General features: G+C 40.5%; 1 protein-coding gene across 10 annotated transcripts in view; it reads right to left on the bottom strand.

The window, feature by feature from the left end:
• Positions 1-16,054, bottom strand: part of EBF1 (EBF transcription factor 1) — a 273,509-nt gene that overhangs the window by 72,138 nt on the left and 185,317 nt on the right. The gene's annotated exons all lie outside the window — the stretch shown is intronic.

Raw genomic sequence — 16,054 nt, 5'->3', positions numbered from 1 at the left:
TGTAACTTTGAGGATTTGATGACGTACTCAGGGGAGAGCATGCAGGCACATCACCAGGTAAGGATTTACTAAGAAGATAATGGTGTGAACGCACATGTTAGCACCACCCAGCACAACACCCTTGCCCTCATTAATTACTTAATGTGGCTGTGTAGCAGCACAGCCCCTGCCCTGCATTCTCCTAATTGCAAAGACAGTAAATGAATTCATTCACAGAAGCCTACTTTTATATGCTCCAGACATAAAACACTAAAGAGACCCTGTGTGCCTTTATGATTATTTAGTGAAGTTCTGGTTGGTTGGAGCTAATTGCAAGAGTTGGTGAGGCTGGAGAAGCTTCTTCCTCCCAGTCCCTGGGCTTGATGGGTGGACATGGAGCTGGGAAGCAGGAGGGAACGGAGCTGTTGAGTCACCCTTAGCAGTGAGTGTTTCTGTGGGCACTGCTACAGACTGGCACCCCTGGAGATGGAACACATGCCTGCAGAGCAAACAGACCCCATCCCCACCTACAAAAGGTTGTAAGTGTCAGGCACAAACTTTTCCACTACTTAAGCTGACGGGGATGCCAGCTCCAGTGAAAAACACAAACACGCAGGCAGAAAAGAAATCATTACCCTATTCCAAACTTGGCAGAGCGCAGCCATTAACTTTCACATGAGCTAACAAAAGAAACATCCCAACATTACCATCATGAAAATGTACTGCGTACACGGAAGTAACTTCAATATGTTTAATTTCGATTCAAGTATGCTTGCATAAAACTGTACATAAAAAACCATTGCAAAAAGTCCAAAACCAAATGCTTTCCTTTCAGCCAAGCTCACAGCAATAAATTTATAGCTTCTCAAAATGTCATCTAGCCCTTTTCACAGAATCAAACTTTTTCAGAAATAAAAATTAACATCACTTCCAAATTACACCCTTTCCAATATTTCCAGTTGATTGTGGACACCCACACCCCACAATAAAACCCAAAGATAATCAGTTTCCCATGTGTCAGAGAACAAGCTACTTTTCTTAAAGACTACAAGCAACATTTTTTTCCTAAATACCAGTGAATAAAAACTGTTTGAGACCATAAGCCATTAACAGAAAACACATGCAGGCTTCAAAATTACAGATTCAATTCATCTTCAAAATGAATGCAAGACACTGTTCTGCAGTTACAGGTCCCTGCTAAAGGTCTTGCTATTTATATTGTGATGTTCTTTGCAGAAGTGCAAGGTGCTGCGCTGTCTGTGCTGCCTCGTGTATTTGATTCTGATAGTTAATATGTGTATGTACTTAATATCAAATACATGCCAAGCGCCATGGCGGCCAAGGGGACTTTGAGCCGACACTCAGGCCCTTGTGCTGCACTGGGGCTGGGGGTTGTTCCCTGGGACACTCTCGGCTGCAATGTGACCACTCGCACATGTAGTTTTATTTAAATATGTAGCAATTGTGCTGAATCAGTGCATCACCAAAACAGCTGGAAATAGCCCAGGACAACTGCTCTGAGGAGGAAAAGTCAGGACTTGGTCATTTAATAAGCAGGGTAGGTTGGTACACTTCACAGGCGCTACCTGAGAAGCAGCAAGAGCCCTGTGCATTCAGAAGATTTCAGGGCATCATTTTCCCCTGGGAACAGTAGTGAAAAGAACAGTGGAACTCCAAACTTTCCCCACACAGTTTATCTTAAAATGCAAGTGTCTGTAAGGACTGGAAGGGTTGCACAAAGGTGCTGAAGGGCTGCATCCCCAGGAGACGTGCTGAGGGAGGCATCCAGACTGCTACCTGTTTTTGAAGGCACAAATCATGTTTATACAATGACACATTTGCAACAGACAGTGTCATTTGGGATACTGGTCTTACTAAAACTTCGCCCTTCCCAGGTCCTTCCCTTGGAGCACCAGGAAGGAGGATGGAAGAATCAGGTGCCATTTGCCAGCATCACCACAGGTGACACTGGGAAGGGGACAGGGCAATGACCTCAGCTCTATTTATGTCCCTGGTACAAATGTCGGGCCAGCTCAGGCCCTCAGCTCTTCATACTTCTTCTGTTAATCATTTGGCAACTTTCAAAGTGCTGTCTGGAAGGTGTTTACTTCTGTGCAACCCTAGAAAAACACAGCTGGGCAAAACAATCTTGTCATTGGAGACCTTGATTTTTCTACATTTTGTTTTGGTCACAAGAGAAACGAAAATACAGAACCTTTTTTTTTTCAGAATGCAAAGTTCCAGACTCTCTATTTGGAATTAACGCCACCACTTTTTAATATTTCCAAGAAAAACAAAATAATTGGTTTTAAAATATTACCACTTCACATGCCCTTCTGTAACACCAAGGCATCGTTGCTAAAATGGTGCTTTTAAAACAAATAGAAAAAAAGTTACTTAAAATTTAGTTTTTTTCTGTAGAAAAAGAGATTTTTATCAAATTCTGGAACTTCACTGACAAAAAAACACCGTGAAGGACTTCAGACCAATTCTAACATAGACAACGTAATGTACATGATCAATAATAGGAAGAGACTTTAAGTCCAAGGACTAATTATTATTTTATTGTAATAAAAAATAATAACTACACTTTCTTACGCGCAGAAACACTTTTTTAAATGAACAGCTGGCAGCCAACTACAACCAGAATGAAAAGAGTTGGACAGCTTGACTATCACAAGAGATTTTAAGACTCTTTGGAGTGATTGTATCACATTCACTGCATGTTTTCAGAACAGTCTTTCCCAACCACAGTCACGGACCTTGCAGCTCCTGGCTGAGGGGGATGTGGCCGCATCCTCCACCTGCTGAAATGGCCTAATGGTTCTGAGTCGTAATGAGCTGCTCTCCTTCTTTGCAGAGTATCACGGCAAATCAGCGTTAACATCTGACATGTTTTATTGTGCTGCTCCTGCGGTTTGAGTTAACAGATACAGATGTTGGAGGGAGGCACTGCAATCCCAAACTTACTGAAGACAATGGGAATTTTGCCACTGAACTCCAAGCTAAGGTCTCTACCAATGCATTTTAAGGATTTATGAGCAAAAACCTTAACGACTTTCAAGGGAAACAATGTTCTTTTGAAATCTTCATCTTTTCTCAGAATATACATTGTTAAAATGTATATTAACTGTTAAAATGTATATTCCTTCCATGGAAAGGATGGTAGGTACCAACTTCACAACACAGATAGCAAAAAGGAAAAGTTTTTCATTTTGTGCCGTGTGTGTCAGTGTGTTCTTGTGTTCCCGTGCTCCCCAAGCTACTGATATACAGGGGATTTTTCTTCCTTCAAACTGTGACAATAAAATGATTACCCCGCCACAGTTTAGCATAATGGTTCAGAAATGCTCGTGGCATATTGCAGAGTTAAAGTGGAAATTATTAGGTAGCTCTTCTTTGTTATAATAATGATCACTCCACAAATAAAAGCTCTTCTCCCAAAGGTACTGCAAGGCACAAAATGCTAATTCGGAAGATTATGTGCGCGCTTTTATTAAATATTACTATACCCTGTCTGTTTGAGGGTTTCACTGCTCTGATTGTTTTATGAGTGCCATGTTAATGTCAGCCCCATCTTGCTAGCAGCAGGCACACATTTTAGCTTTTGTATGAGAGTTGATCAAAGGCCACGTGCTGAGGGAATTGCTGAGAAAACACGGACAAGCGATAAAAATCTAACAGATTAATTGGTTTAAATTTCATTTCAGGGCGTTGAACTTTGGCTCAGGACACTAATACTACACTACCAGTTGGGGCCTAATTACCACATTTCCAATTTGCCTCTGAACAATGGTTGTAAGGGAGGATAATAACAGTACTAATAATACTAATAACAATAATAATAACAACACAACAACAGCAATAATGTCTCCTCATAGCTTCTTGTACATGTGTAACAACTAACTTTGTACGCAAGCAATTGCGCTAGGAAATCCCTCTCCCCAACATCACCACCCATCCACCTTGTGAGCATTTCTATCTGCTTTGAACAGCACCTGAAGACAGCAGAAATAGCATCTAAATTTACAGAATCAATGAGCTACGGTTCCAAGTCCCCCACAAAGACCCCCTGGCCATCTCATACTCTTAATTAGGGACCTGCATTTATAAACAGAGATAGTGTTTTATCCTCCAACAGAAATGATCTATTCCATTGATAGAAAACAGAGGCTGGAGGAAAAAAAACAACAAACATATTTACCACAAAGTTTATGGGTGGCCTTGGAATAAGGGTTAATTGAGCTTAGAGGTACGTGTTCACTGAGGTGAATTAGTGGGATGCACAGCTATCAGCAGGGCTCTGGGACTGCTCTTATTTAGCTTCTGAAATGTATTTGCGATATGATTAATATCCAGTTTGTGCTGGTGACTGTAAGAGTGACCTCGCCTGCAGTTTCTATCATGAAATGTGGTTTCATCCTCCACTATTCCATAGATGAGGCTCTGACAACAGTTGCTGCATCACAACAGGAGTTTAAATGATGGGGTACATGCTTTTGTTTTTCTTTTCTTTAAGAGTATTGTGCCACACAAGGAGAGCTGCATAAAGGCAGTTAAAACTGGGAATGCAGAGAAACAGGGAATTTGTCCCATCATTAAAGTATCTGGAGTTTAATTTTCTTTTTTTTTTTTTTTTCTTGGATAAAACCTAATTCCAGGCTAAATATATAAATAAGCCACATATTAAACAACAGTGTACAGGTCTGATCCTGCAACCTGTTAAATGCTTTCGCCAAACTGCTGATTTTCAGAATATCAAGACAAATCAGTTTTAAGCACTCAAAACCATGACCTATTAAAGTCGTGATTCAACAAACCACTAAAGTAAGTGCTTAAAAATACAGCCGAAGAAGTGACAGACTAAGGAACTAGATCAGCACAATGCTGCCAAGAGCTATGTAACGTATACAGAACTGGGGTTTCTCATTTCAAAACCCACTTGGGTCACCTGCAGACCACCCTGTGCTGTGCAGAGCTCAACCAACCTGACACAAGAACATACAGCAGCAGAGCTGACATACTAACAGCAACATTCTGATTTCAGGAACTGAGACGCTATGTCTCTGCAGTGTGTCAGAGTCAAATGTAACAGCAACTCAACACCAGCTCCAGGTTTTCTACAGCATTTTTATGTCATCTGGTGCAGATCTTCCCTCAGGTACATCATAGCTGTTGAAATCATGTAGGGTTTGTGACTACGTGCAAGGCAATGCCCAGGAACAATGTGAGCCTAAACTCCTTTCCCACGGCACCCTGGAGTCAGCAGTGTACGGTACTTGTTGGGATGCTAAAGGCCTTTTGAATCAAGTATTTTTAGTTTGGCAAGGTGTGTTTTTCCTTAAGAGGGGAGAAAAACAATATTTCTTCCCTTGTCAAATTACAGATTTAAATGGGTGTTACATGGAGGGCAAGGGTCATTCCACTCATCCTTGTTTATTGTGGGTTTTCCACATCAAGCACTTTAACAAACCGATTTGATCATGGGAAGGGTGGGGAGTTTTTAGAGCTAAAACTTATAATGTTCAAAAATTTGCCAGCTTAAAAGAATGAACCAAATATTTGCAGTGAGGAGGTTCAGTTTGGGTGGGTTTGTTTGTGTTTGTTTGTTTTAAAATAACTTGCTCATTCCTGAGAAGCAGGAGTTGTTGTCTGCTTACCTACTTTAAGCATGCTGAAAGGGTGGGCCCTAAAAAGTGTGTGCACCCACATAGACATATCATTCCAGTCCAGTGTACAGAGGAATTGGCTGAGTTGTATCCAGCACAAGAAACTGAAGTTTACCAAACCAGTCTGGATGGGAAAAGCCCACAGGACCATCCAAAAGGGTTAGTCATAGACACTTCAGGGAAAGAGAATGTGGTGGAGCTTTTACATATTGTACCGGAGCATTAAATCTTCACTCATAAACTAAACAATGCGTTCGCTGTTTATCTTAGTAAAGTGATGATCTTCCTGCTTTCCTTTTTCATATCACAGCCTGCTCTCTCTCCTATTCTCTCCTGACAATAAGCAGCTGCTGTGCAGGAAACAGGGTAACAGAGGTTTCCCTCTCGAGGAGATAACTCATGCAGCTTTATTCAACACAGGCATGAGAATGAGATGCCCCATTCCTCCTTCCCAGCTCCCTCCTTTACAGCATCTCAATATTTGGGACTTACCATTTGCAAGCTTTAAGGATTACAGCAGTCTGCCAAAAATGGCAACCTCCACCTGATTCTTCATGACGTCTGCACGGAGTGAAATGACCGAATCAAAAATACACACACCGTGCAATCCCTCCAGGTTGGGGGAAGGGAGGAAGTTTGCCTTTGTTTCTGTTTTCAAGTGATGAAATTAAAGGTATTGGCTGTAACTTTCTACCTAACATTTTGGATGCTCAGTTTCCATTAATGAGAATTTAAAATGTATATTATCTGGTATAATATTCCACCTGCAATCAATATTGAGACAGTGCTGCTCTTTTATCCTTCCTGATGCCCCAGCTGGCAAAGTTACATGTCATGGAGTCCTCTGTGTTTCTCTTAATGATTTCCAAAGCTCTCAGTTGTTGAACGCAGCCTGAAAAATGATTGCATGGAAAAAGGAGGCGACCCTGAATAATGAGAGATGTGTTACAAAAAAATCCACTGTGTATTTTACATAAAACATTTCCATTAAAATAATAATTTAGTTCTCTATAAATAGCAAGAATTATCTCTAAATAGCAAGTTAGTTATCTCTAATTAGTAAGCTCTCCAATTGCAAGAGACGTATGTGCAGTCATTCTTTCAAACCCATTCACATCACAGAGGAAGATTTGGGGTTTTTGGTTGATTGGTTGGTTTGTTTGGGGTTTTTTTTTTTTGGTTGGTTGTTTTTTGCTTTGGGAGGTACCTCTTGCTTTCAAAAACCAGTGAGATTCCTTAGCATTTCCATGCAACTCAGTAAACTCAACCTCCAAAGGAAAGCTGTCATATTTCTTTGGCAAATAATAAATTACCCAAGAAAAATGTAATGTTGCAAAACCACTTGAAAATTTGGTTAAATTCAATATATAGTTTCAGTCTAAACATATATATATATATATATATATATATATATATACTTTTTAAAAAATAAATCTACATTATTATTCTTGAAAAAATACATATGCTCTTTCTAAATAGATATATATTTTTTTTTCAAGAAGCCTAACAATTTTATAGGGAAAATTCATGATTATTTTTTCTTCCAAGGAAATTTCAAGCAGGCTTTAAACTCTAATTTTTGCATTCAGACAGAAACTGCTGTGGGTGGCCACGGCCGATCACAGCACCCCGCTTAAATCAGTGCAGCTCTGAGATGGATTTGCACAGACCCAGGCGCCAAACCGGTGAGTGCTGCAGCACGCTCTCCCTTCTTGGGGATGCACAGCCACTTTTTGACCCCAAGCAAGATAAATGCTTTACCATGACCCCCCAAATTATTGCCCCTCAGTGTCTTCACTGCATCCTCCATCCCACAGGGTCACTTGCGGAGGCGCAGGAACAGTGTTTGCTCCTAAAAGACGGGAAGAGCATCTAGGGGACTAAGGTGTGACACCCACACGGGATTGCACTGCTTTGTCTGAATGTGAACTTTAAAAGCTTTGTTAGCAAAACAGAGAAAAAAGCCCTATATGCCTCTCCCACTTCAATTTCAACGGCTTCCTACTGATTTAACTTCCGCTGATAGAGCTACAGAGCCCAGCTAAGTCAATATGACTATTTTAAAAACAATAAGCATATCCAGAAAGGAGATTGCATCTGTTTAAGTGCACTAAAGTTTAAAAATAGTTGCACTGATGCAATTTCTGGGTGAGGATGAAGGTAACCTTGAGAATGGAAGCCCAAAATATGTAATATAAATCAACTCTAAAAGTTTGTCAAAACAAACATTGCTGCACAGCTCACATACTCCAAAACCTACTTAATTTAACTGACTGGTCCTTCAGTGCTGCTAACGAAGGTCCTGAATCAGCAAAGCATTTTATAAGATGGGACCAATCGTTTCCTTAATGTCAGCCCTGTGGTTTACTGTTTTGCTGAATCCCAACCTAACGAAAAGGCAGGTGGATGCTATTTCTAAATTCATGTTTTATTTCACCATTACCCTGGTCTCATTTCCTCTCTTTTATTTTCCATCAGCACCTTAACAAAACTGTAAGTCTCCCCCAGAAAATCTCTCTGGAGTCAGAATGTAGGACCAGATAAAAGCTCCTGAGCCACAGCATCCCATCCCTGCAAGGTGTAAAATGTTCAGCATCCCACGCACAACAGCAGCGAGTCTTGACATCCAGATGTACACTGGTATGTTCTGGCTACATTGACAAGGTTTAGATGATGCTACATGGAATTTAATCTAAATCTAAATTCTCACTCCTCCAGACAAAATATTAGTATATACTAAACTTTTCTGTAATCTTTAACTATCACAAAGAAAAAAACAGAGCTCCATTCACCAAAATCAGCTAAACACCCCTGTTATGTTATATAGCACCACATCCAGTTCACTTGAGATAGATCCTATGGCAAAGAACTTATTTCATCCTGATAAAAATAAGAGCCCAAACTAGAATCAAGTTTTAGCTGAAGTCTCTTTATTCAGCCAAACTGAGAAAGTCTGTCCACAACAGAGACCTTGCGGTCGTCATCCTTCAGAAACAGAACAACGCGCCTAGAGACACAAAGCAGTTGTGGCAGGGACGGGGAGCGCCTATAATCCAGTTTCTTCAAGGGAAATTCGAGTACCCTAAGAGTTGTTCTTCTTCCTCTGATTTCTCTCACAAATCACAAGCTGCTCTCAAATGCAATTTTCTGGAGTCTGAAAATCATAAAGTCAAATATGAACAAGTCTAGTGGAAAATCTGTGATGCTAATCTTGGCCTACGTTGTATTTTTAACAGGCACTGAATTTGTGTGCAGGATTATCCAGATGGTCATACAGGAATCATCCTGATAGGATTAAACCTTTGTGCTGAACTCTGCTCCATCTGTTCTCGGAGGTTTGCCTATTGCTATCAGAATACGAATGTTCAGCCTATGTCTCACACAACTGAAAGCGCCTCTTTACCACACACACACACACAAGTGTATGTGCCACACATATCCTTGAGTACTTGATTAGTAATGTGAGATGAAGTTAGCCTGAAGTTTACCACTGAAGAAACATATTGGTTTTATTATATGTTTGAAGAACAAAGTATGCAATATCTAAATTCAAAGAAAAAAGCATTTTTGTTGTTGTTCTGGGACTTGTTCAATTCATTAAACCATAATACTGCCATAAATTTACAGATGAAGGCACGACTAAACATGAAGCAGCAGGCTCTTCATCTTTGAAATCTATAAGTGCATGAGAATGTATGACACAATGGCACTTTGAAGATATCATGGTTAAATATTCCAGATTAAAAACCAACCAAGAACAAAACACATGCATGCACCCAGCGTTGTTTGCTGTTATTTGTGTCTCAATCATGTCACAGACCAAGAACAAAGAAGTAATAATCAGTCCCAGTAAAAGAAAAGCTTATTCCCATTAATTTTCGTTCTGCTTTTATTATCTGTTAATGACGGTCTTCTGCATTCATTGTTGCAGCCTGCCAGATGCAGCAAATATCCACGTTCATCATGGGCAAAACCTGTGCTCAGGCTGTCGCTGTGACAGGTTATGTGGAGCTGCCAATGGAGAGACCAAAGTCTGACGGACGGCTCAGGTTTCCAGGCCCTGGGCCAAGGGAAAAGGTAGGAAATCTGGCTCTTCTGTAGGAAAAGCATCCCAGTGATCAGAAGACTTAACTGAAATGCTGTCCTGGACAGAAACATACTACAAACTAATGACTACCTGGAATGGGAAGGGTGGATAAGAAAAGTAAACAAAATTATTACTATTATTATTATTATTATTATTATTATTATTATTATTATTATTATTATTATTATTACTATAACTACTACTACTTGGGAGGTTTGATTCAGGAATGCAATATAATACTCAGTCCATGTTTGTGATGGCAGCGGGACAGCAATGAATTGCATTTCAAGCAGAAGCCCTGATTGCATTGCAAAGACTGAGACCCCCTTGTCTCTCCTGTGCGGTGTCTTTCAGACTGCTTCCTCCTCTGTTCTTTGTGCTGCTCTGAATGCAGGGTCAAGCACCTCCTCATAGCCATTTAGGCTTTACTTGCGAAAACACAAGCATAAAAATATATTTATAGTTCATAGTATCTCTCCAGCAGTGACACCACATAAAACCAACACGCTGAAAATCTGAGGAGCAAATACTTTGGACCCGAGCCTACAAACGCTTAGAGAAGTTTTTTCAATGTGTCTGATAAAGTCATGCTATGTTTTTATTTATTTATTTAGGGCCATATTCAGGCCACCTACCTAAGGCATTGCAGGGTGTACCAACCAAACTCCAGCTCTGGCTGGGTGTATCGAACTGCCTAAATTGGGCTCTCCTCTTTTTGCTGTACAATGAGCAGAGATGGGCAGACACCTCTGCAAGCCTGGACACCTGGGAGCTCTGTGCTGGCTCCTGCCAGGACCGAGGGACCTTGGCAAGGTGGTATCACAGGTAGGAAGCAGCCAGAAGCAACCTCGTAAGAAACATTTGGCAGCTGATACTGAACAGGCACCTGACCCTGGGCTTTCCCTCAGGCACTTCTGCTCTGGCTCGGGGCTGAATGAGGAGGCAGCGCTTGCCACCGCCTTCAACGTCATGGTCCCAGGAAGGGGATATTTTTCCCTAAAGGGCCCCTAATCAGAGTTGCTTCACCTTTCAGTGCCTCAGAGCGCCAAACCTGGTCAGAAATATATTTCCCCCCCTCTCTTCATCTCCTCCAAGAGCCTGGGGAGTTGAGTGAAGCTCTCACCTGAACACACTGCGGAAAAGCGCCGTGACCTCAAACCCCAACCCTCAAACTAAAGCTGCAGCTGGAAAGATGAGCAGCGCTGTGGTCAGCCCTGCGATTCACCTCCAAGCACTGGCTTTCCCCTCCACATGGATCAGGTAACACCAGACATATGCATTCCATACGCAAGCCTGGGATTTCAATGCTCAGCAATGCGAGCTGTGTGTTCGGTCTCCAGGAGCAGGGGAGATCTAGCACATCTGCTGCCATGTCACAACCCAAACAGGGACCTTGGCAGGAAACACACTTTGCTTTTTCATGGGGTTGATAAAAAACCTCTCAGAGAGTTGCTACAAAACCATAATGACAAGGTATTAACCAAGCATAATTACTTTTGAATTTCCTTATACTCCCATTACGAACAGACACTTCAACAGTAGCACAGTAAAAAGCACACAGGTTGCTGCAGCACTTGGGAGCAGATTTTTGGAAGCACCCAGCTATCCAATGCTTCCAGCAAGCACCTAATGGTATTTTCAAAGTACCTGGCAGACAGGCATAGAAATTATGTAGCCAAAGTTTAGAAAAGGCCACTAACCACCCACTTGCGGCTTTAAATTCACACTTTTGGGTGAGCACTTGACGCACAGAATGGATCAGAAGTTCAGAAAGTCCTAAACATCCACGTCTAGAAGGACAGTATCTCGTTGAGCATCTCACTTGTACCTTAACTTTCAGATCTAAATGTTTGAATTCCTCTTGAGAAATAAATTTAAACTGCTAAGTTTCAGACAAGTTTTTCATAAAACTTCATTCTTGATCTTTTTAATAAACTTCCTAACTCTATTTGCTTTGCTCAATGAGGTCATAAACCAGCACCGCTTATATTACAGTCACTTTCACCCCAAAGATTTGTTTTGTCAGAAAGAGAAACGTAAATTCATGGAATGAAGGTGGGAAGCAGAAAGGACTAATTGTGACACACAAAGCTTTCTGGTTATGCTCAGCAAACAGTTTGGGCTAAGATTTTAAAAAACACTTTATGAAGTTGTATTACTGGCTGTAATGAAAGCAGACTATTTGCAATGCCATGCACTCCCGAAAATCCTGTATTTGGATTTGGGCCAAACACAGAGCCTGTCTCCATTCCAATATTAATTATTAGTAGTTTATTTTTGTTCTTTGCTACTAACACTAATAATTTTCACATGGAAACCCAGATTAGAACAACCACTCCAAACATCCCACTGTGGTCGGTTCCACTTTCTGCATCAGTTTCCTGGTTTATGCTATTAACTCATTTCCTCAGACATGGAGGAGCTTTGTCAAATACTCATTTTGCTGGGGAAACACTTGACAGGCGCCACAACAGACAGTACGAGAGAGACTTGAATGCTCGCACTGGCCTTCTCTCACTTTTATAAGAAGATGTACAGCCTCAGATGCAAAAAATACTGAGTTCCTTATTTGTGAAGTGTTCTAATCAGAATATTCTAAACGACAATTTGGAAGAAAATCTTCATCTAAATAAAACCTTAATCCTGAGGTTGTTAGCACTCAGTTGATTCAGACCTTTGGACATAAGTTTAAGGGGAACAGACACCTTTCATAATCACCAATCGCTCCGGGGTATTTAAATACCAGGGTGCCTAACGTGAAACATTTGAAAGTGTCCGGGTACCTGCAAACTGCTGTGAACACCATTCTTTGATAATCATGACGTTTTACGACACCCAGATGTGTTCTCAAAAGATCACCAGTTCTTGGTCTTCATTTACAAATCAAAATACACAAAATCCTTTCCTTTGTACTCTGCCCAAATCAGCAGGGGACTGGAGAGAAAAAAACACCTTTTCCCAGCATAACAACAAGGCATCCTATAATATAAAAGCTAAGATAGAGGAATTTGTTCAGAAACAATAATCATACAACAATAATATTATGTTTTGTAATTTGCTGGCATGCGTATTTTGGAAGGTTAGAAAAACAACCTCTGGCAAAACTTCATTGCCATACAGTGCAGTATCTCTCAAACCTTTATCTCACCCTAATGTAATGCCATTGTATTAGTGACACTGTGGCCAGCAAAGCAAATCGAAATGTAATAAATGCCCATTATCTATGAATATTCATTGCCTATTTGAGTGCTACTAAATGTTCTCCTGTACTGGTAGCTGTGAAGTTTCTGCCAAACAGTAGTTCAGGTTTTTCTACTGGCACAACTGTACTCTGATTGTACGCTGATTCCTCTGAGGTCTGGAGAGAAACCTCAAATCTTCAGAAAGTGCTTGGTCTAACTCTTCAAATAAGAGTCAAATCTCGCGGTGGTTGGAGAATTTCCATCTGAACTTTTCTCCCTTATCTGTTTGCTGTAACAAAACAGGGTGGGCTTTTGTTCACACAAATCTGCATCAAATTTTAATGAGATTTTTCCCCATGTTTTCTTCTTTTGGCAATTTTGGGAGCGCAGTTCTGAAAGCTCCTCTGGGAAATTCACAAAATGTGCTCTATCTTTATCCAGGTATTATTTTTTTGTGAATTGATGACATCCTCATAACAATAGAGGGTAACAACATATCGCAGTTTGACATCATTTAGATATTCTGGGGGAAGGGCTGTTTTACTTTTCATTTATCTGAAAAACTTAAAGGGCAGCTGCTCATGGGTAGGAACTGCCACACCTTATCTTTTCAAAATCAAGATGTCTCCCACTTCCATTGTAGCATATTTTTCCTTTTTCAATTAAACGTGACATTAGATCCCTGATAAGTGACTGTCATGCAGGAATTCTTTTTAACTGTGGTAATTGGAGTACCCAAGCTTGACTTTTCAGGAGGTATTTCCATGGGCATTATGTAACAGCAACCCTTTTTATTAAAGGCTTGGATACTCCAAACATCCTCTGTGACATGGCGACAGCGGTGTTAGCACATATACATTATGAAATAATCTTGAAATAATGACCAAAATCACAAACTCAAACCACCAACTTCATTAAATACCTACAGCCTAATGGCAGAACTCAAATCTGGAATCTCCTCACCCAAATCAACCATTAAAAGTCCGCCTCCCAGAAAATAATTTGAAAGTTGTTTTCATTTAAGCCTCAGACTAAAAATAAATTTTGAAAGATCAAAATTGCTGCAGCCAGATATTCTAAGCTTTTGAGTAGCTCTTCTTAGTGGCTGATTTATGACCTAGACAAATAGAAACAGCAGATTTTCTGCTTTCTGTTTGCCGTGACTGGCTATGAGAAGGGCAGCTCCACCCACTCACCCATCCACCCAGTTCTTGTGAAATTCCCAGTAACATCCAAAGACGTAGCGGGGGTCTGGGCCTGCAGACAACTGGTCTGCTCCAGTGGAGATTTGAAAAACACCAGCACAATTCAGAGACGCATAATTTAGTTAACACAGTTTTGGCCACCTAAATGGGAGCAGTATGAATCTGAGTTCTGCTGTGTTTTGCTAAGCTAAAGGATCCTAAGATTTTGGTCCTGAAGGGACCGTTCTGATCACAGAGCCTGACCTCCTGCACAGCATCCACCAGAGAACCTCAGTCAGCAATTCCTGGGTAAGGAATTACTCAAACCCTTAACCTCTCCTGGACCTCCCATATAATTTTAAGAAGATACCATGTCCTGACTTAACATGTGCAGCCTGGACAAAACCTGCCACAGTTTTGGCAACTTAATTCAGTGGTCCCTAGAGTTAAAATCTTGAAATTGTGTTGGAGTCTTTATCTACAAAATCTTTGAAGTGAAACACCTCAACTTTCTGGTCATTTTTTGTCTCTTGAGGGGCAAAAATGCTTTAGCTCCATCTGGGTGTACATACGGGACTAATTCAGCCCTGGTGTGCTCACTTATATTAGAAACATACAGTAGGTCCATGGGGCAGCGAAGAGGTTAATATTATACACTCAGTGAGGTCAAACTCCAAGAACACATAACAAGCCATTATGTAAAAAATTGCCTGAATATATGACTCACTGCATTTATGAAGGAACTGATATGAAAAAGACAACTTGGCAAAAGTAAAGAAAATTATTTCCAGCTTGAAGTTTTGCAATCCTTCAGTATATCAAGGCTCACTTACTGTTATTACTATCCATGTTGTGCAATGTTCTGAAAGTCACATTTTTTCCCTAGTGTATGCATAGAGATGTCCAACAACCCTAGGTATTCTCTCCTCATAGAAAATAAATTAGAAAGCAGACGTAACTCAGAATAACATACAAGATCCCCTCAAGTAGAGTGGTAGAATCCTAATATTTTTTTTCATTATTTCCCTTCTAAATAATAAATCAAGCCCACTGCATTTCTCTGTATGGAATGATATGATGCAGAAAAAGCTTGTGTGTTTATATCTTTCACATTATCACGATAACATTCTTAAGTGAAGCACTAACTTACAACAAGTGCTTCCACCCAAATATTCACCATCCCAGGAGGTATTTAAAAGACACGTAGATGAGGTTCTTAGGGACACAGTTTAGAGGCAGACTTGACAGTGTTAGGTTAATGGTTGGACTCAAAATGATTCTGTGATTCTAAGTTTCTTTGGTTAAACCTGGCCAGTTTGTGAATGCAGTAGTGCCTACCTTTGATTCAGACTCTGAACCTATACCATCTAAGGGTAAAACGTATCAAGTTTTGAAGCCTAACCTTTCTTAACTTGCTAATACTTTTCAGTTCAGTCAGTATTGTGTCTTGTATTAACAATTTCATCAAATAACATGGATACATTGAAGTGGTTAAAATGGAGCTGCCATGGGCATCTTCTTCATGGCTCTCCACACTGCCCAAAACGTAGTGGTTAACATTGTGGCATAAGCCACTTAGAGCCAAAGAACCAGGTCACTAAGTCAGATTTCTGAGCCTCCATCAAGAATTATTAACAGGCATGCCCAGCACATGCAGCTAAATTCAAGGTAAACAACGACCATTCCTCAACAATTCTGTTCCAATCAGACTAGATACAATGATACTTAAAGGCAGCCAGATTATCCTCTCAAAAGAGTTTATAAGGTGAGGAAAAGCTTTCATTTTGTTAACCTAAATAGAAAATCTCTAATCAACTAAGACACAACCTCGCATTCGTTTTTGCTTTCAAATCTGAAAACTTAGCAGGAAATCTGTGCATGTGCCTGCTGTGGTGACTGTCGCCTCTCAGATTTCCCAGGATGGGCAGGATTGGCAAGAAAAGCTCCTAAAAT

Source organism: Columba livia, chromosome 14, assembly GCF_036013475.1.
Source record: "Columba livia isolate bColLiv1 breed racing homer chromosome 14, bColLiv1.pat.W.v2, whole genome shotgun sequence".
Taxonomy (NCBI): domain Eukaryota; kingdom Metazoa; phylum Chordata; class Aves; order Columbiformes; family Columbidae; genus Columba; species Columba livia.
This window is presented reverse-complemented; position numbering and strand designations above follow the sequence as displayed.